This window comes from Scaptodrosophila lebanonensis, unplaced genomic scaffold (assembly GCF_003285725.1).
Source record: "Scaptodrosophila lebanonensis strain 11010-0011.00,11010-0021.00 unplaced genomic scaffold, SlebRS2 tig00000053-arrow-pilon, whole genome shotgun sequence".
NCBI lineage: Eukaryota > Metazoa > Arthropoda > Insecta > Diptera > Drosophilidae > Scaptodrosophila > Scaptodrosophila lebanonensis.
In genome coordinates this window covers 4473662-4492863 of record NW_022060548.1, presented here as the reverse complement: position 1 = coordinate 4492863, position 19202 = coordinate 4473662, and the positions used below count along the sequence as shown (strand labels likewise).

At 36.7% G+C, this 19202-nt stretch overlaps 1 protein-coding gene across 1 annotated transcript in view; it reads right to left on the bottom strand.

Moving 5' to 3' along the window:
- Nucleotides 1-18551, bottom strand: part of LOC115623823 (neuroligin-4, Y-linked) — a 118728-nt gene extending 100177 nt beyond the window's left edge. The window contains exon 1 of the mRNA XM_030518367.1: nt 18144-18551. The gene's annotated coding sequence lies outside the window, so the exon portion shown is untranslated. The remainder of the gene's footprint in view (nt 1-18143) is intronic.
- Between the last annotated feature and the right edge of the window lie 651 nt (nt 18552-19202).

Here is a 19202-nt window from a genome sequence, read left to right as displayed (position 1 = left end):
CTGCAGTCCTTGCTGGTGTGGTTGTTGTTGTTGCTGCTACTGCTACTGCTGCTGTAACTGCTGATACTTTTTTATGTCACGGTCAGCTGACAAGAACACAAGCGCCGAAAAAACAACAAGCCTCGCAAAGCAAAACAGCCAGCAGAGACGACGACAGCGTGTCAATCAAGCTCACACGAAGCTGCAGTAAAAAATAACCGACACACATACACAGCCATTGCAACAAAATGTCTTCATTTTCACTCTTTGTATATGTGTGGGTGTGTGTGTATCACCCTAAAAAATATATTAAAAAAACAGAAACAAAATGTCAACCCTTTGGCATGCGGCTGCAGGAAAACTGAAACTGAAACTGAGACAGAGGCGATGTTATGAAAACAAAATTAATGTCAGAGGCAACCCACAATGGTCGACTGCAAGCTGCCACTATTCAGCCCCGCCCCGCCCCCGCCCACGACCCTGCCCCCGGCAGTTGCGCACTAGCGGGGCAACTGCTCGTATAACAGCTTTCTTTCATCAAAGCTAGTTTCGCAGTCCGTTTTCCTTTTTTTTTGTTTTTTTTTTTTTTTGTTGTTGTTGTACAGCCATGCGACCTTGTTAATGACAAACAATATACGCGCACAGTAGATGCCATATATATTCTGACAAGCATCGTTCCTTTAGTAATAACGAAAATTTTAATATTTAATATATAATATATTTCAAAAAATCATTAATGTGTCATGGGATATTTCTTACGTCAAGTTACTTTTGGGAATGACTTAAGCTTAAGCAGTTCCCAAACTCTTGTTATTTGATGGTTTAATATTAATATTTAGAATGGAAGACTACCTTCTTTCGGAGTCTCCTTAAATTGTATAACAAACAATGTACACTACAGTATATAGAAGGAGAATAGACACATTTCCCCATTGCTATGATAAGTATTTTATTACAAATATTTAATTTTTATATTTACATAAAACGTATTAGTATGCTTCAAAAATGTCTGTCTTGCTTCTACGTAATTATCACATTAATAAAAATAATGTTAATAATCATTTCTGCTGAAAACAGGGCCGCAAAGCCATTTACTTGTGCCAACTAGTTTAAGGTTTTTGTGCCTTTGCTCTTACAAATGTCTTTGCCTGTTTGGTCAACTCTCGTCGGGAACATTCACAACATCAGGCGTCAGTCAGGCAGCAGGAAAAAAACAACACTTGTCACCAACAGCCACTAGCCACCACCCACACACACTCTCATGGAGTCTGGCAGTGTCGCCAGTGTCGACTGCGTGGGTCACTTTATGGGCGCAATAAAAAATGAAGCAACATAAATAGACAAACATTATAAAGTAAAAAAAAGTGAAGAGACAAAATGCGTTCAAGCGGCGTGCGATGCTCGGACCGTGTATAACCCCATTGCCTAGATTTCAGTTAGGTCGGCCATCCAACGGAAATTTCAGCAATAGCAGCAGCAACAACAACAACAACAACAACAACAGGAACAGCAGCAACGAGAGCGGCAAGTTGCCTTTTTATGGCACACATTATGCAAAATTCTGTTTCGACTTTTTATTGGCGTAACAAAAATGTTTTTTAATACGCAATGGTCTGGAACTCGAGTGATAAGCTTGAATTATACTATATATCTTCAACATTTTTTGCTGGCTTATTTCTGTTGTTGTTGCTGTTATTGTTGTTGATGATGATGCTTCGCCGCTTGCTCGCTGAGTTGTTGGCAGTTCCCTTTTATGCCGTCGCCTTACTATTTGATGTTGGCAAATTTCTCGTAAAATGTGGGTCAGTTTGTAGTTGTTGTTGTTGTTGCCATTGCTGTTGCTGTTGCTGTGTTGTTATTGTTGTTGATTGAGCCACCTAGTGGTCAACAGCAGGTCTATACGTTGTTGGCTGCTGGCGTAGGCTGCCTGTTCTAGCCATGAATGGAGTTGTGCCAAAAAGAAAGCAAAAAAAGTGAAAAAAATGAACAGAAAAGCTGCTGGAAATGTGTAAATGGGGAAAACATGTTTGCATGTTCTTCTGTGTGTAGTGAGCATGCGGTGTGTGTGTGTGAGTGCATAGCAGCCGGCACGTGTTGTTTTAAGTTGAGTGAAAATAAATGAGTTGAACCTTTATAAGCAAAGTGTATAAAAGCACGGACTTTTAGTTTATTTTCTAGCCGACAAGTTATACAGATATAGTATACGTAAATAAAGGTGACTAAGCATATGTTTAATGTGTTAGCATTAAGTGCTTAATACGCTTCTATTTTGTAGGGGAATTACTTATTTGTTTTCTGCATAAAACTATATTAATTATGGAGATGCATGAAGGTCAATAATTGATAATTCTGTCACGCTGGCCCAGGCGTCCTTGCTGACCAGGGACCACAGAGAAATAAATGCAAGCTAATGTCAATTGAATCATTCTACCGATGCTTCTACTACTACTGCTATTAATAATAATAATAATAAAGAGGATCCGAAGCTATGTTTTATTTATTCAAAAAATTGTATAAATACTTACTTTCCAGGGAATGCTTCAGCTCATAGAATTACAGGGCCTAGAACTCTTCACTTATTTAACATTTCTATGTTTATTTATGCCATAAAGCATGAAGAGAGATTGAGAGAGACAGAGAGAGACAGAGAGAGAGAAAGGGAGAGCTGCTCGAAAGCAGCAATAAGTTGCAGATCTATGGCTAACTAATAAAAGGACTAAAATATGTACACTTATATTTCTAGCTATTTAATTAGTCGCTTATATGTAAAAGATATTTATTTGACCTTATTAAGCTAAAAGTTGCTTTAAATATCAGAGTATGACCAGAATTCTCACTTTTTATTCCTTAATAATAACGAGCTACATCTGTTAAGTAAAATATTCTGCATTTTTTCATCAATCAGTTCATACAAACTCATTTGTCACTACAATTGGCTTTTTGAATACTGTGCATTTAATTGAAATGCACAGCATTCGGCCATTATTATTCATTGCTGTAAGTATTAATGCACATATGCATTCCTTCATTTTGATGTGACAAACAATCATTTACATTTCGTCCATGGCTCTTTAATTGGAGTCTCATTCCATTTTAATCAGACATACATATAAGTACATAAGTTAATTTGAACGCTGCATTTATGACGGGCAGTTTATTATGGCCTGCGGCTTAATATAACCGCTAGCCTTTGCCCGTTTGTCCTGCAGCTGTAGCTTCAATTGAAGACAATCAGGACCATCAGGCGAGCCAACCAGGCGAAATGGTCATTTGAGCATATGCTCATATAGCAAAGCGGCCATAAATTTTATTGTGGTTGGCAATTAAATGAGCAATTCTCGTGTTTTTTTGTTCTTTTTTTTGCCCTTTTCCCCATCGAGGGTAGAGAACGCACACAAATTAAAAACAGACACACCAAACCCAATGATAAATGTTTGAGCTCCCCGGCGCTTTTGTGGCGGCTTTTTTAATTAAACGTTAAATAAAGTAGTTCGGCAATTATTGATTTTAATTAAATGTTCATGAGTATTTCACAAACGCCCTGTACATCGTGAGTTGCGGGATCCATTTCAACCTTTCACTTGTGAACAACTTGAAATGAAGTGTTACAGAATTGCATGCAATTTGCTTGGAAAATGTCTCCGAATACACTTAGGGGTCGTAAAATGGCGCTGTCGGGGATTTGGCAGCTTCAATGGGATATCGTGAATATCGGCATAAAATATGAGTCTGCTGTGAATTGGAAACGATTTTCTTAAATACAATGTATTGAAATTTGAAAATGGTTTCAAATAAATTATGTGTATAATTGGCCATGAATGTGTTACTTTATATTTGTTTTTTGCTATGGCAAACAATTCCTATCGTGCTGTAGTCGTATATTTTTGCTAAAACATACTGTGTACTGTTAAAGGGATTGTTTAAAGAAACATGCATACATACATACACACAGAAACGTAAAACCTCTTCTAACATTTTTTACTGTACTTTCAGGCTTAAGTGTTGGTAGTGTTTTATATTGTTTTATGCAACAATGATAATGATTAGACTTTCAAATAACCAATCATTCAGAGATATGAGAGGAATCATTCATTTAGACGATTAAGTATTATTTGTAATCTGCACAAAGTTTTTATAAAAGGCTTAAATATTCTTTAATTATTCATTGAGAGTTTTAACAGTTTTTATATCAGAATTGTGATCGCCGTTTGTAACAACGAACATTTATGATTAATTATTTTATCAGAATGGCTGAAGCTGCAGCTCAAATTGGTTGTTTAATACTTTTTACAATCGACATGCAAATATTACAATACAAAAATGTAATTGGAAAAATATATTTGATAGCAAAAATGTATTTATACTTGTTTTTAAGAAGCTCATGAAAAAGTTGCTCGGAAAGTGCAAATTTCACGCCCCGTCTCAATAAATAATTTCACTTTAAATTCAATTTCACATTTTTTACTGAAAATTTACACGTAACACGATTTTGCATGGGAATTTCTGAAATGGCTTGCAAATTGTTTAAAGTGCTGCGACTTTTATTGCAATTTTTATTCTGGTAGAATGTTGCCAAAATAAGTGCGACGTGTGCTATTCTGCCTTTATTATATTTTTCTTTCTATTTTCCGCTGGCCCCAAAGTAATAACAACAGCTAGGGGAAAAGTAAAGAAGAAGCAAGAGAAGAATAGACAGAGCAGGCGGAGGAGGTGGACGGGGGAGGGGGGAAGGAAACGCGTGTCGCGCCTCTGCCCGTCATAAATGCTTTAACAAAGTACCATTTGAGACAAAGTGACACTTGTCTATAGACAACAGCAGCGTTGAGACTTGCCTATGCATCTGTGTCTGTGTCTCTGCGAGTGTGTGTGATTGTGTGTGTGTGTGTGTGTGTGTGTGTGTGTGTGTGTGTGTGTGTGTGTGTGTGTGTGTGTGTGTGTGTGTATATGTGTGCACACTCTCGTCATTCGCTTTGCCCTTTGTAAGTGAGGTTGGCATCGTTGTCTTGGCATGCTTGTTGTTTTTTTTCCTTCCGCCATAAGCACATACTTAAGTAATTTTAATTTTGAAATGCCTCCGAGCCTTTGCCACACTTTATGCCTCGCTGGCTGAAACTTTTCTCCAGCCCATACTTCATTTTTACAGCTTTGTTTTCGTTGTGGTTTTAAGTGACATGGTGACGAGTTAATATCAAAATATTAAAATTATGTCAAAATAAAGAGCAGACTGCTTGAGAATTTTCGTTTGGCACACACACATATGTATAAGCACTCGTATGAATAAATTAGGTGGCATGTGTGAGCTTGGCTTTGGTTTGTTGTTTGCTTAGATGTTGTCCAACATATGTTGTCTCCAAAAAAAAAAGGAGACCATGCATTAACGAAAAAATCTTACGCACATTTGTCGAACTTTTGATGTTGCGTGTGTTGTTCTGTGTGTGTCTACTTATTTGTGTGGGTATTCATTAAAAGGCATAATAAGTAATTAAATAAGATTGTTTACACATTTTGTTGCTGCACACACGTAGGCATCATTTCTTCCATAAGCATTTACTTTCGTTCTTTGCGTGGGCTTCCAGCCTAGTACCTACATAAATATTTGTAATATTAAAATACGAGTGGGCATAAAGCAAGTTCTTTGTGGGAGTTTTTGGTTTAACAGAGAATAGTAGATGCCACAAAAAAGCGCATACTAATATATTAAAGTCTTATTAGAACGTCTTTATATCTACGATATAACATTTTTAGTTCATGCTTCTCATATAAGAAAAGATGACGGATAGTTACAGAACTTAAATTATTTAATTTGTAGCAAGCATTTGTACTTAATATTTGTTTTTTTGTTTGTTTATATATTACCATCACTTCCGTAGTATATATTAAAAAGAAGAAATTTTTAAAAATTTTCTTCACGTATTGTGTGTACCTGGTTTTTGTTCGTTTATATATACATATTCATACGTATTCATATTCTTACTGCCAACTTCAAACTAAAATTAACATAAAATATAAATGTAGTTTATTTTTTGCGGACAATCTGTTTTACATTCCATGCTTAAGACAAGTATTTTGCAAAAAGCCCACGCATTTGTCTCACTACCAGCTTTCCGTCATATTAGTCTGAACAGCTCAAAAATGTCGCTGTTCACTCTGCGTTGTGTCCTTGGTTGCCATGACCTTAAGCCGCTAGCTCTATTTAAGATGTAAGCTTGTTATTTGTTTACTGCCAACTATTTGCTGCTTTAGGCTTTACACCCAAGTGCTAGAATAGAACCAGCAGTACAAGCGATCAAAGCCCACACTCGTATTTTTGTGGGCATGTGAAATTCCTGCTACCGTCTTTCAATTAACTCAGACAATGACATAACACGCTTAAAAGCCAAACACAGAGAAAAAGAAAAGCCAGTAAAATGTCTATTAACTTGCAGGCAGCAGAAGAAAAATGCCAAAATGGTAACAGTAAAATCAGTTAGCACATGCTAACCAAGCGGGCGAGACGCAGTTAACGACGCCTTACCGTGGCCCACAATGCATTGAAATGCTGACGATTTTCTTAAATTTCAATTATAATCGTAGAGGTTTAGGGAATTGAAAGAAAGTACTTCTTGGCTTAAGTAAAAGGTAAATAATAAAGAAATAATTATTTATCCTGCTTTGGAATTCGTTTTCTAAAATGATGGCAGAGTTTAAAAATGTATGCTCACTTGAAAAAGCAATTAAAGTCAAATTTCAAATAAGTCTTGCTACAAAGTGCATTTAATTATTTGTTAAAGAAAATTGTGTCTTTATCTCTGTTGAATTGTTAATAAATTTATCTTGTAGAAGCTTATTTTGCAGTAGTTAAGACCAAGGGCGTAGGCAGCTTTTACCAAAGAGGGGGGCCAAAAAATTAAAATTTTGGTTAAATAATGCATGATGCATTTAAAAAATATCTTATGCATATGATCAATGAAAAAACTTCAACAAATTCAGCTCAAATCCATTTTAAGGCGAAATAATGCGTCATAATAATGAACGTGTGGACTTTATATGGCGCCCCCTGTCTACGCCGTTGGTTAAGACTATGAGTCAAGCTAGCCATTTTTATTAAACACATAAGAGGCCAGTTTTTAAGAATTTCCATGCCAATTCATCAAGAATTGTGCCACCATTTAATCCACTGTGCGCCGTTCCCCAAACCTTTTTGGCGACGCCTTCAGATGACGCACATGCCACTCACTCTCCATACACTGGTCTATAATATCAGCGAACGAATGCTGTTAGCTTTTATATGAACGTATGTCTGTGTGGAGTATGTGTGTTTGTGTGTGTGTGTATGTCCTTTATTTATGAGGCATGGCAAATGAAATGCTGCCTTGGTCCATAGGTCTGCATCTCCACTTGCCCTTGCCAGCTTTCTTTGCTGTGCTTTGCTTTGCTCCGCTCCGCTCAGCTCTGCCTCGCTTTGTTTCATTGTGGCGATAATAAAAGCGATGACGAGTATGATATGCATGTGGGCACAGCCAAGCAACACAAGGCAGCAGGCAAAGCAATGAAAATGGCCAAGATAAATGGAAATGGCGTTGGAATCGTACACAGAAGCTGATGCTAAATCTAAAGCTGAGGCCGTAGCTATAGCTGCTGGCTGGTTAGTCGCTTGGTTGCCTGGTTGCCTGGTTGCTTAGGCTAGACAGTCTCAAAGCCCACAGCACACTTGATTTATGTTTATTATGTTGCCCTGTCAATATTATGCTCAGTCGACTGCTGCCTGCAGGCGGCTGCTGATTCGTTTGCTTTATTATTGTATAAGACAAAAGGACGACGGCGTTGACAGCACGTAAGCTGGCCACAGGATTTTTCGCCCCCAACTATCTGTCCGCTGTTCGAAAAGGAAAGAAATATGGTTTGCAAAATGGGCAATGGCAATTAATATTCCACAGTCGACACGATATTTAACTGCTTATTTTCCTGCACAAAACAACAGCAATTACGAACGAGTATATTAATACAAAAGCAGCAACAGCAACAATAATCATTGTGAACTGGATTCGTGCATTCAATCATGTATTCAGATTTATTCATGCCATGCGATCCTTTCAATATTCAAGTGCTTTTGCTGCTCGCTTTTGTATTGTCTGGCCCTCGAATGGAGAACCTTGAAATGTACTTCCCCCCATACCGTACCGCCCCCCTTGAACGCATTGAATGGGCATGATGATTAATTGAACATAAACTCAACATAGCATTCCGACGGAGCTCGTCATCATTATCATTAGTGTCGTCATCATGATGGCTATAGTTGTCATTGTCAACACTGCCAAACGCGATAATGATGTTGATGTTGACGTTGCCGCTGATAATGACAACTGAACAGTTCGGTAGTACTTTCATTGTTATGTTGTAAAAAACAGTTGGCAACATTAATGCGCCCATTTGTGTATTGCGGCAAACAATGCGAATGCACATGAAGGAAATGAAACTTTTTGCTTTACTTCTCCTCTTCCTTTTTTGCGTTTTTCGTTTTTTGTTTGATTTTGTGGCGCAATGCCGCATGACATTGAAGGGCGAGCTCGTGTGCTCTGCGCCGGGCTATTTACAATGACAAAAAAAGGAACGAAACTAAAATAAAATGATGAAAGAACTATCCTTGTGGCAGCGCACACATTTCCATAATTACGAGAACTTTCCGTGCGCAACTTTGTGGCTGGCTTAAAGCCTTCAACCTTCAAAAACGACAACAGTTTTTAAGCTACCCATTGCAGGCAATTTTCAGTCCACTTATTTGTGTAAAGTGCCTTTTAGCCACAGCATACGCGGCGTATGCGTAACTCTCATGCAAATATCAACAATGCGGCAGCAGCAGCATTTAAAAGTGGAAAGCAAGTGAAACCAAAAACACATATCATGGCTGTTTTTTCATAAAGGCTTTATGGTTTGTTGTCAAGGCGTCGAAGTGTGAAAATGTTGACCTTAAATAAATTGAATGAAAATATAAAAAATACAAATGTTTGTATACATAAGTAAGTGAAATGCTAGTGCAGAAATAAGCCGTAATATATGCTGCAGTTTGAATTCGAAAAAAAACGGATTAAGTTATTTTCAAAGAAATTTCTTCAAAGTGTTGAACAAATAAAACAAATTGGCTATCATTCTTATATTAATTGATGTATGCATTTTATCTTAAAAATATTCAGCTATTTTGCTTACTCTAGAAAAATATTGTAAACATTTTGTTAAGGTAGGATTTAAAATAAAAATAGACATGGCTTACAAAGTGCCAACACTGTTATGCCACATTTTCTAACTGTACTATTAAAACAAACAAAAAAATATTTGATCAATTGCAAAGAATTTATTTAATAAATCGTACTGGAATACTAAGCCACAATTTAATGTATGTAGAGATATTTTTGAAATGAACTCAAACAGTTTTATAATAAAAATGCGCGTGCTCCCATGCCCATGCAAATGTATGGAAAGTTTTGCTCATGAAATTCATTCTGAACTATGGAGCGTCATAAAAATTAATTCTAGAGCTTACTCAGTCAAAAAACTATAACAAATGATGCACATAAAGTATTGCATAAATATTTATGGGCGGACAAAACTTTTTCTCACTCTGCATATTAATTAAAACTGCCCAGTAAAAAAATGTTATGGGAACTGCTCCCTGCTCTTGATATTGGCGTTAAAAAATATCATTGCTATTACCGCAGCACAGAGTGGCCAAATGGGTCTCTAATTAATTTGCCATTTTGCCGCATAAAAAAGAATTGAAATTAAGCTCACTGTTCGATTTTTATGCGTAATAAACTCTTCTGCACCCCTTCTGTGTTATTTTCCTTCATCTTTTTTTCCTGTCCACTGCAAAATCACAGTTGTGCATGTTTCGCGTAATAATTTTTGCTTTAACTGCAAAATATTTTGGCAGAAACAAGAGCTACAATTAATTTGCAAGATGCGAAAAAATGGAGACAAATAAAAAGGGAATAATAAATGATCCAAAAAAAAGTGTGGGGGCAAAATGTCGCGCAGCACACGAACTGCAGCATCAGCTTTCATTTCCATTATGAATGTCAACATAAAAACCTACAGTGCAAAAATAAAAAGGCAATAAAGAATGTTGCAGCTGCAGCGAGCGATGAGCAACGAGCGAGCGAGCACAGTGCAGCCAACAACAACAACAACAACCAATTTTGAGCCATGTGCAATATAAACGAATTTAATTATTGTTCATGTGTTGAAATATGAGCAAATTTATTTATAGCTGTACATGCAAAGCAACAGAAACAGCAACAGCAACAAACAAGCAAAGAAACAACTGATACAACAACTGCTGTCATTGTCTTTTTTGTTGCTGTTGCTGTTGCTTTTGCTCTTGCTGATCTTGCTGTTCTTGTTTTCAACTGTTTGCTGTTGCATAAATACATGTTACAGACAGGCAAACACAAACACAAACACACACACGCACTGAGACACAGATGTACAGATAGGGACATTTGCATTCACGCCATTTCATGCATCGAACATCGTTCTGCTGTTACCTGCTGTTGTGCCTCTTAAAATGTTGGGAATGAGTTATGAGCTTCGGCAGCAATGGGCTGCGGGCGGGAGTGGCCTATGATTAATATTCAATTACATGCCACGCGCTCCCTCTCTCTCACTCTCTCTCTCTCTCTCCCTCTTTGTTATTGTATGTGTGATTGGTTTTGTGTGCAATATCTTGTATCGCATCGCGCCTGATGTAAAGACCCTTCGGCATGCAATGGCGTGTGTGCAGCGCAAAAAAGTATGCTACACTTTTTATGCATTTCATTAGCTGTGCCTACAAATTACACATTAATCCTCTTGTTGGGTTCCGGGCCATTAAATGACCTTATAAAATAAAAAAATTGCTTCTTATATAGAAAAATATTTCTTAAGGGATCTAAGTAAACTGTTCTTAAAGTGTATACAGCGAGTCTGTAGGTCAAAAGAGATAGAAAATTTCAAAGGATCGCAAAAAAGGTATTTAAAGTCTAAATAAGAGTCATACAAAAAATGCTTGTTAACTATGATTATGTATGTTTCTTTTTATCTATAACAATAGCCCCCACTTTTTCGTCAGAATAAACATAAAATAATAAATGAAGTTGCCGTTACATATTGATTGCCTGTCGTGTGGCCAACAGTAGTTGTACCACTTTATTCTCCTTCTCGGTAAACTCAGGGCTATAAAGCTGCCACTGCTGTTGCTGTTTTTCACACCCCAGCCATCTTTGCTAATTGCTGTCATATTTTTAATGCTGAGAGCTCCAAACAATTCACAAACAAAACAATCGAATTACGGCCTGCGCTCAAAGGACTCACTTTAAAAAGCATCGATGAGCCGCTGCCGCGTGTTGCAAACTTTACAGCCACCTTTTTTTGGTTTGTTTTTGTTGTTATTGTTGTTGCCGTAGCCCTATTCTCGCATACATTACAAAGTCAACATGTGCATTCATTTGATTTAATTATGTGCGCGTGTCGGGTTTGGGTGTTGGAAACTTGCTGTTGTTCTTCTTTTTACTGCTGGATTTATTTGGGGGCTGTGGGGTGGAAGCCGGAGCGCATTTACTTTCGCACGCAAAGCGCTAAAAATGGCGTTGGCTATGACGACAGCAGAGCGGGCAAATAACAGTGAGTGCCATTGAAGCGAAAGCGCCGTTGGCTCATTATGAAAATTGCTTGGGATTTTGTTTCGCATTGCGCAACCAAATCTGGAGTGATGCGTGCTAGGCGCCTTTTTTGTAACGTATAGTATGGTGTGCGTATGTGTGTGTGGTTGTGTATGTGCTGAGAATGTAGGACTTGGTCCGACAAAAAGGATGAGTTAAAGAGGAAAATGGGTAGTAGGGGAAGGCTTTTGGCTTTGTTAGACCTTGTGGTGTTTATTGTGTCCGCAAGCTGTTTTAAATAGCTGACTAAGTTGTCAAGCTTCCATGTACGTTTTAAATAGCTGCATGTTTTCATATTCAAATTTAAATATATATTTGTGATTACTATATAGCTTGACTTAGGAAGAGAAAATGTTTATAAAATGACTTTAAAAACTAATAAGACAATTACAAAAGTGCGCGTTTTTCCTGTTTTATTCAGAACTGTCTAAATTATCTTACAAAAACAAATACTCTAAAAAGGGTCAAATTTTGAAATTCCTCAATTGGTTGTTCCTTGGTCTTATTTCAATTATTTTAATATTATAAACATAAGCTTGTTTGTCTGGAAAAAGTTCACACACAACTTGAATAGAACATTCAAACTTGGATGCAAAAATTTAATTTCTCCTTCGAGTGAAGTTTTCGATATGGTTAAATATTTTATGAAACTTGTCTTCGTCATAAGCTGTAAGGCAGCAAAGAAATTTGTAAAATGATTATTAATTTTGACTATCACCATTCGTTACTTATAAACACTACTATGTAGTTCAAAAACATAGAAGTTAATCAATTCTAAATGAAGCACATTTTTGATTGGTGAGCCTTCTTTTAAGACATCTAAAGTATTTATAATAATTGAATATTAAAGTCGTTGAATCCATTAAGTCTTCCTTTAATTTTTTATCGTGATTTAGTTTGTTGTTTCCCATCCCCATGATTGCGTGTCCTTCAAGCATTTGCTACAAGATCTTGACTTGGCTAATGAAAATGATTTATGAGCGTTATTATTTGACGTTTAGTGTTGCAAACATTTGTTCACATTAAGGCATTTACACCGCCTAATTGCTCTTCAAGGCTCAGCTTTTTCGTATCAGCTCATAGCCGTTTTACTTCCATTTATTCAGTGCGTGTGTGCGTGCTCAAATGACTTTTTAATTTAGCTCTGATATCAATATTCATGCAAAAGCCTGCCTATCCACTAGCATGAATACATGCTTTTATTTTTTGTAAAGAACTACTTTTTTTGTTATACATTGGATAGTACAGTGACTTTTTGTTTGCTTGTATTTAATTATTAATTAATTTTTTGTGTATACTGCTAATAATATATTTCTTTACATGCGACATTTTTGCGCTTTCTCTTCCATTTATTAATCTTTTGTAACTTTAACAACACATCATTCATTTATTTGCATTTACTTAGAAAAAAAATCAGTGACGCATGTTGGAATTGTATGAAAAATAATTAAACACGATGACATTGCTATTTAATAGACTGAAAACATTGTCAATGATTAATCGGGAAACTCTATACGCACACAAGGTAATTATTTATGATATCAAATATAAATATTATATAAATATATATGGCATATTATTTATCAAGCTGCCATTGACAGAGTAGCAAAGGTAATGGCATACCTAGAGAAAAATATATGTATATAGAAAAGGGCTACAAGCAGACGTCGTTAAGTTATTGTTATGCAATGTGAAACTAATATTAACAATTTTTCTTCTTTTATTTGATTTCAGCAATATATTTTGTAAATATATGCATTTCTATCCCCGACCACATTAGACGTGCATTTTTTCTACCATTGGTTTATATGGCAACCACTTTTAATGTTTATACGAAAAAACTGACTCATTTATCAGCATCAATTGATTTGACGCTACAGTTGTTGGTAAATGGATTTGTTTTATAGTAGCCTGTTTAATTAAGCTGGTAATTAATTAAATATTACCATAATTAATTCAATATTCATTTACGGAAAAAAGTCAGATGTTATTGTACAATTATTTCTTAGGCTTGCTGATCTTTTAAGTTGAAATTATAACGTAATATTATTACATATCTTCATTTTAATTTGTAATATTATAATATAACAGAAATCATAGTTATTGTCATATGTATCGACAGAAAAAATTGTTGATTTATTAAATAAAATAAAATAAATTATTGGTATAGTATTCTAGAAGAAGAATTTCAATGTGTTTAATCCTTTCTTAAACAAAATATATTTTTATATTAATACGATTATATATAAATAGAAAAAAACATGTCATAGAAAAAGTAATCCTCTAACTGTTTCTTAGGTAGGAGTTTTGAGAATTCATTTTAAGTTTTAGCCATGACAATATATTAGTACTCTATTAATGCTTAATTATGCATGTTTTTATTTGTTATGTATGTAAAATTAGAGAGATTATTGCCTAATTCGTTCAGCAAACATTTGCATTTGTGGCAGTAATCGCTGTGAGTGCTATTTGGCGTTTTTAATTAATGTGTAATAAGCCACAAGTCTTTCACTCAATTTGGTATTCACATACATTTTTCGGGAGTAATTAAATTTCATGGGCTTTAATACAATTTATTGTGATATTTGCGGGAAACGTAATTAATGCTTGATTTAACATATAATTAAAAATACGGAAACTCAATTTGAAGTTGCTGCATTGCACAAATTTATCAACAGATCAGCCACGACCCCCGTGGCGTATACAATATTTGTTAAATGATTCTGATGCCTGATTACACAAATGCCACAGATTGTCCCTCACGCCTCGTGCGTACACTTTCCCCTTCGCATTCAGTCACTCATAAAACTAAGTGAGGCAAAATTGCATATTAATTGCTCATTAATTGTTGATTAGCTTTCAAGTGGCAAAGTCAAGTTGTAAGTCCAACCGGACGGTTTCAACGCAGCACAGCACAGCACAGTAGGCCCGCCCAGCCTTCAACGGCCGACGGGCTGTTTCCCTTAAGCACAAATAATCTTTAGTGTTGAGTTAAGCGTACGTAAACTTATCAAAAGCTTATTTGTACACGTTGTTGCTGCCAGCTCCAACACCAGGACAAGCATCAACACCAACGTCGGAGTCGGCATTAGTGCGACAAAATGTTGTAATCAATCAAATGTGCCACATGCTCTACCTAAGCTGCGCTGCGGGCTTGCTCTCGATATTCTTTTCTTCTTTTTTCTTCTTCCAAACTACCCGTTAAACGCCTTTCACAGTCAAACCTGTGATGGTGCTCGGACCAGGTGTTGTCATATCTTCGCAAAGTTTTGACATCGAAGTCGTAATGCAAGACACTTTTAAGGGAATAGTTTATCTGTCACAATACTTTTAGCTATGACACAGACTATCTAGGAAATAAGGAATCTAGTACGATTAATTACATTTGTGTTGTTTATATTGAGAGTGCAGATATTTTATTTAAGGAAATGTAATGAATGCAATTTACTAAAAAAGGAAATTATCTCTTCTTGGAGCCAGTTTGCTTGCCTCTTAATTCTGAAAATGTCAAAGATATTCTACTGTAGAACTATGTACTTGTATTTCTTATTGCTGTATCTGCTTATAGGTATGGATAATTTAAATTAAAGTAATATTTACTAGATATTGTAATAAGTCAGTTAACACATATATAATAAATTTGATTAGAAAACTCTCATATAATATTAACTATTTATATTTGAAGGCACATAATGACAGAAAGACACAAACTCCATATTTCTCAGATATTTATAGCTTAAATAGAAGACTTAAAATATGTTTTTTTTTTGACTTTGGAATTTCGTTTTCAAAAGCAGAACATTTGAACAAAATAAAACAAAAGTGAATTAGTTCGGTGGACTCAAAGATTCTCATATTGGAATTTATATAACTATTAGGTCGTCTGTACTCTGCTAGGCATGAACGTTCAACTTATTCAGCTTCGACTGTACAATTGCACATTATTAATCACAGCAACTACTAAGTAGGCAACGAAGTTGGCATTAGACCTCCTCAGGCATTTCCGGCTCAACAAATAATTACAATGGCCGGCAAGTTGTGTGGCTATCATGCCTTTGGCCGCAATATCGCGTGGGCAATTGCTTTACTGTTAATGTGTGCGTATTATTTTCGCATAAAAATAAATAAATATTTTATTAAAAGTGAAGTGCGTGCGGTAGAACGAGTCCATGAGCAGCTCTTCAGAGCGCAGCTCCTGATTGATGCTTCGCACATGCTTTGCCTCGCCCTAGAAATTTACATGTACACGTGTACTTGAGAGTGTGTGACTGTGTGTGTGTATGTGTGTGTGTGTGTGTGTGGTGGTCATGGTGATGGTTGCCAAGGCTATGACATAAATAAATAAATGCCAGAGCTGAACTTGTGGTACGCACAGCTTGCATGAGTAGACAGTTTAGTGGGGTATGTAGTATGCATGAGCTGCACAAAAAACTCATTCTTCGCCACTCATACTGCCCATTCATCATCGACTTCGGCTGAATTCCTTGCCCCTCTCCCCCCACTCCCCGCCAGCATAGCAGCCGTAGACGCAAATATATAAATATATCATGTCAACAAGTTCAATCAAGCGCAAAAGTGAAATGTAACAACAATGATTGACATGGTTCATTGTGAGGTCAGCGCTTTTTTGCTTTGCAAGCTAATTGCGTCGATTGTTGTTATCAATAACACTCCACAATGATGGCGAAAAAAAATAAGGATAACTGACTGACACTCAAACGACACAGCAAATTGCCAATTTGGCAAAATTACACACCAAGAAAATAATTATATTATTTGAAAAAAATTATCTGTGCATAAAAGAGGCGGAAATGAAAATGAATCCTGCAATCTGTGATTTGTAAAAAAAATACTTATATTGCGCCGAGGAAAAAATATAATTAATAAAATGGTGGAAAATTGCCTTTTTACGCTTGAATTTCGGCAGCAGCATTTTATTTAATTTTAATTTCTGTTTTCATTAGGCATGAATCATATCAGAGATATACAAAAAATGGCTTGCAATAAGTTTTTTATAAAAATATTTCACTGATTATCTTAGAAAGTGTATATAGTTTTGATATCTAAAAATTAACTGCAACGAAAGTGAAAACATAGCACAACTTAGTGTGTGAACTTGCCTTTAAATTAAATTAATTTAAGCACTTTAGACACTACTTTGCTTGTCATTCTTTTCTAAAAACAAGCCAACTCCCAGCTTAAGGCATTCATCAGATATATTTGTTTGGGTGAAACATTTTCCAAAAATTATGAATTAAAAAGTTTTAAAATATTTACATTTTTGATGCAGCTTATGTATAATTAATTAAAAGCTGTCGAAAGATAATTTACTTCTCTGGCGAAGTGTCAGGCAGAAGAAGTCATGTAAATTATTCGTTTGATATGAAAATTACATTATTCATTGCTTTTAAGTGATTTTTCAAATGTTGAAGCTGTATTTGTTTTCAATCGACATTGAATTCGTATTTTATTACACAAAGCAAATAACATTTTTATCAGCAAAAGTAATTTGCATTTGATTCTTATTTCGTATGTACGCGACATCATTTCAGTTGATTCGTTTTAAGGACAAGTTCGAAATGTTTCCGAAAAACTTGTAAAAATCTGAATTTTTGAAGAAAAGCCAAACTTTATAGGAAGTAGTGTGCGCAGCTCCAATTCTGTTTCTGATTTAACAATTCATAAACAAAATGTTTCCAATAAAGTATGCATTATATATTAAAGCGAACAAATACAGTTTTTAAAAAGGAGGAAAAAGTTATATGCGTCCAATCTGCGTATTCAAGGTACTAGAAACTTTTCCAATTGCATAGAAAACATTTCGTTCGAAAGCAAACTTTTTGGCCAATTGGCTCTGTTGCACTTAGTCATGTCCTTCGACAATGCTACCCTTTTTCTTCGAGTGGACTTTGGCATAAAGAGTGGTTGACTGTTTTTGGGGCGCAGCGCGAACACTTGGCGGTACTTTGTGCCGCACTGTCCACGACATGGCGCCCAAGGTGCTTGCCTGCAAATCTGCAACTAATCAATCAATTGGGCTTGAAAAGCTAACACGGCACGTAACAACACATCGACAGTGGCTGCTATTTTGCCGCTATAGCTATAGCCTACTTTCGATCCGTTCGCCCGCCCGCTACGTATATGATGATGGATTAGCAATCGTAGAATTTGATTTGCTGCTGATTGCCAACGGTGTGTGTGTGTGTGTTTGTGTCAAATCGTTTTGATGTTGCGGCTCGCGTTTTTGTTTGTCCTCCTCCCACCCCCCCCCCCCTCCCTTTTATGGGCTGAAGCTCCCTAAATTGGGCAAACACTGGCGCCACTTTTGAGGGGATGGCAGGCCGGGAAAAGTTAATGGCGAGTAGCCAAATAACAAGTGAGGCCGGGCCGCTCTTAGCTTTGATGAAATCAAAAATTCCATTTCAAGTTTAATCTGGCGGAGCGAATGACCAAATGGCTGCTTTAATTATACATGATTTATGACTCAATTACCGTTTATTGTGGACTGTTTAAGAGGCCTGCGTGGAATTTCTGTCGCTCTGATTTTGCAATTTGCTGGAAATTTCTTTGTCACACTTCACTTGATCTCCTTGATTTTAACACCCGCACCAACACGCGGGTCACACTCACACACACGCAGACAGCAGACACAGTGCGAAAATTTAATTTACTTGAATTATTTTATTTGCTGATGCTGGCCCTACTACTGTTGTTGTTGCTGCTGTTGTGGTGTGTTTTCTTATTTTCTATTTTCAGGCGTTTTCAGGCAACTTTTTCGCCTTGTACTTGTATTTTACACTTTTTACACAAATGCGTTGCCGTGCCTTTACATTTATTTATTTCCTTGCCTCTGCTTTGACTTAAATTTTAGTCGGCTCCTCTTCTTTTTCTGCTTTTGTCGGCACGTTCGAAAATTTTAAATGCTTGCAAGACAAACACAAGCACACGCGAACACAAACTTATGCCAATTCAAATACTCGCATAAACTAGGCTGGCAGGCAGCCTTTGTAGGCTGGCCGGACGCTTTGGCGCCTGTGACGTACAAGCCCACTTATACACACACACGCACACACACTTATACACGCACGCAGAGCCTCACATGCACATGTGAACGTAATCTGGCTTGGTCAGAGGATCCTTAAGCCGATGCTGCATCGAGGCAACTTCCTCGTTTCGCACACTTGTCACTTGCTTTGGGCGTTGCTGGCTCGACTAGCGCACTAATTTCAAAGCCCCTGTGTTTTAAGCGCGCCTTGTCATCAATGCATAAATCCTAAACAGCATATCCTTATATCCTCGATTGGGCCCGGCACAATACACACACGCATACACGTACACACACTCACGCGCAAATACCAACAAACTCACACACGTAGACACCACACAAAAAATTTGTTGTTCAGTACAATTTTTGGGTAGAAAACGCGACGCGCTCGCTCGCTTGCTTGCTTGCTTGCGTTTGGCTTTAAGGGCGCCCGTTTACCGTTACCAAACAACACAAATATCGAACGTGAACTGACATGGAAATTCGCCACTTCAGGCATCCAAAAA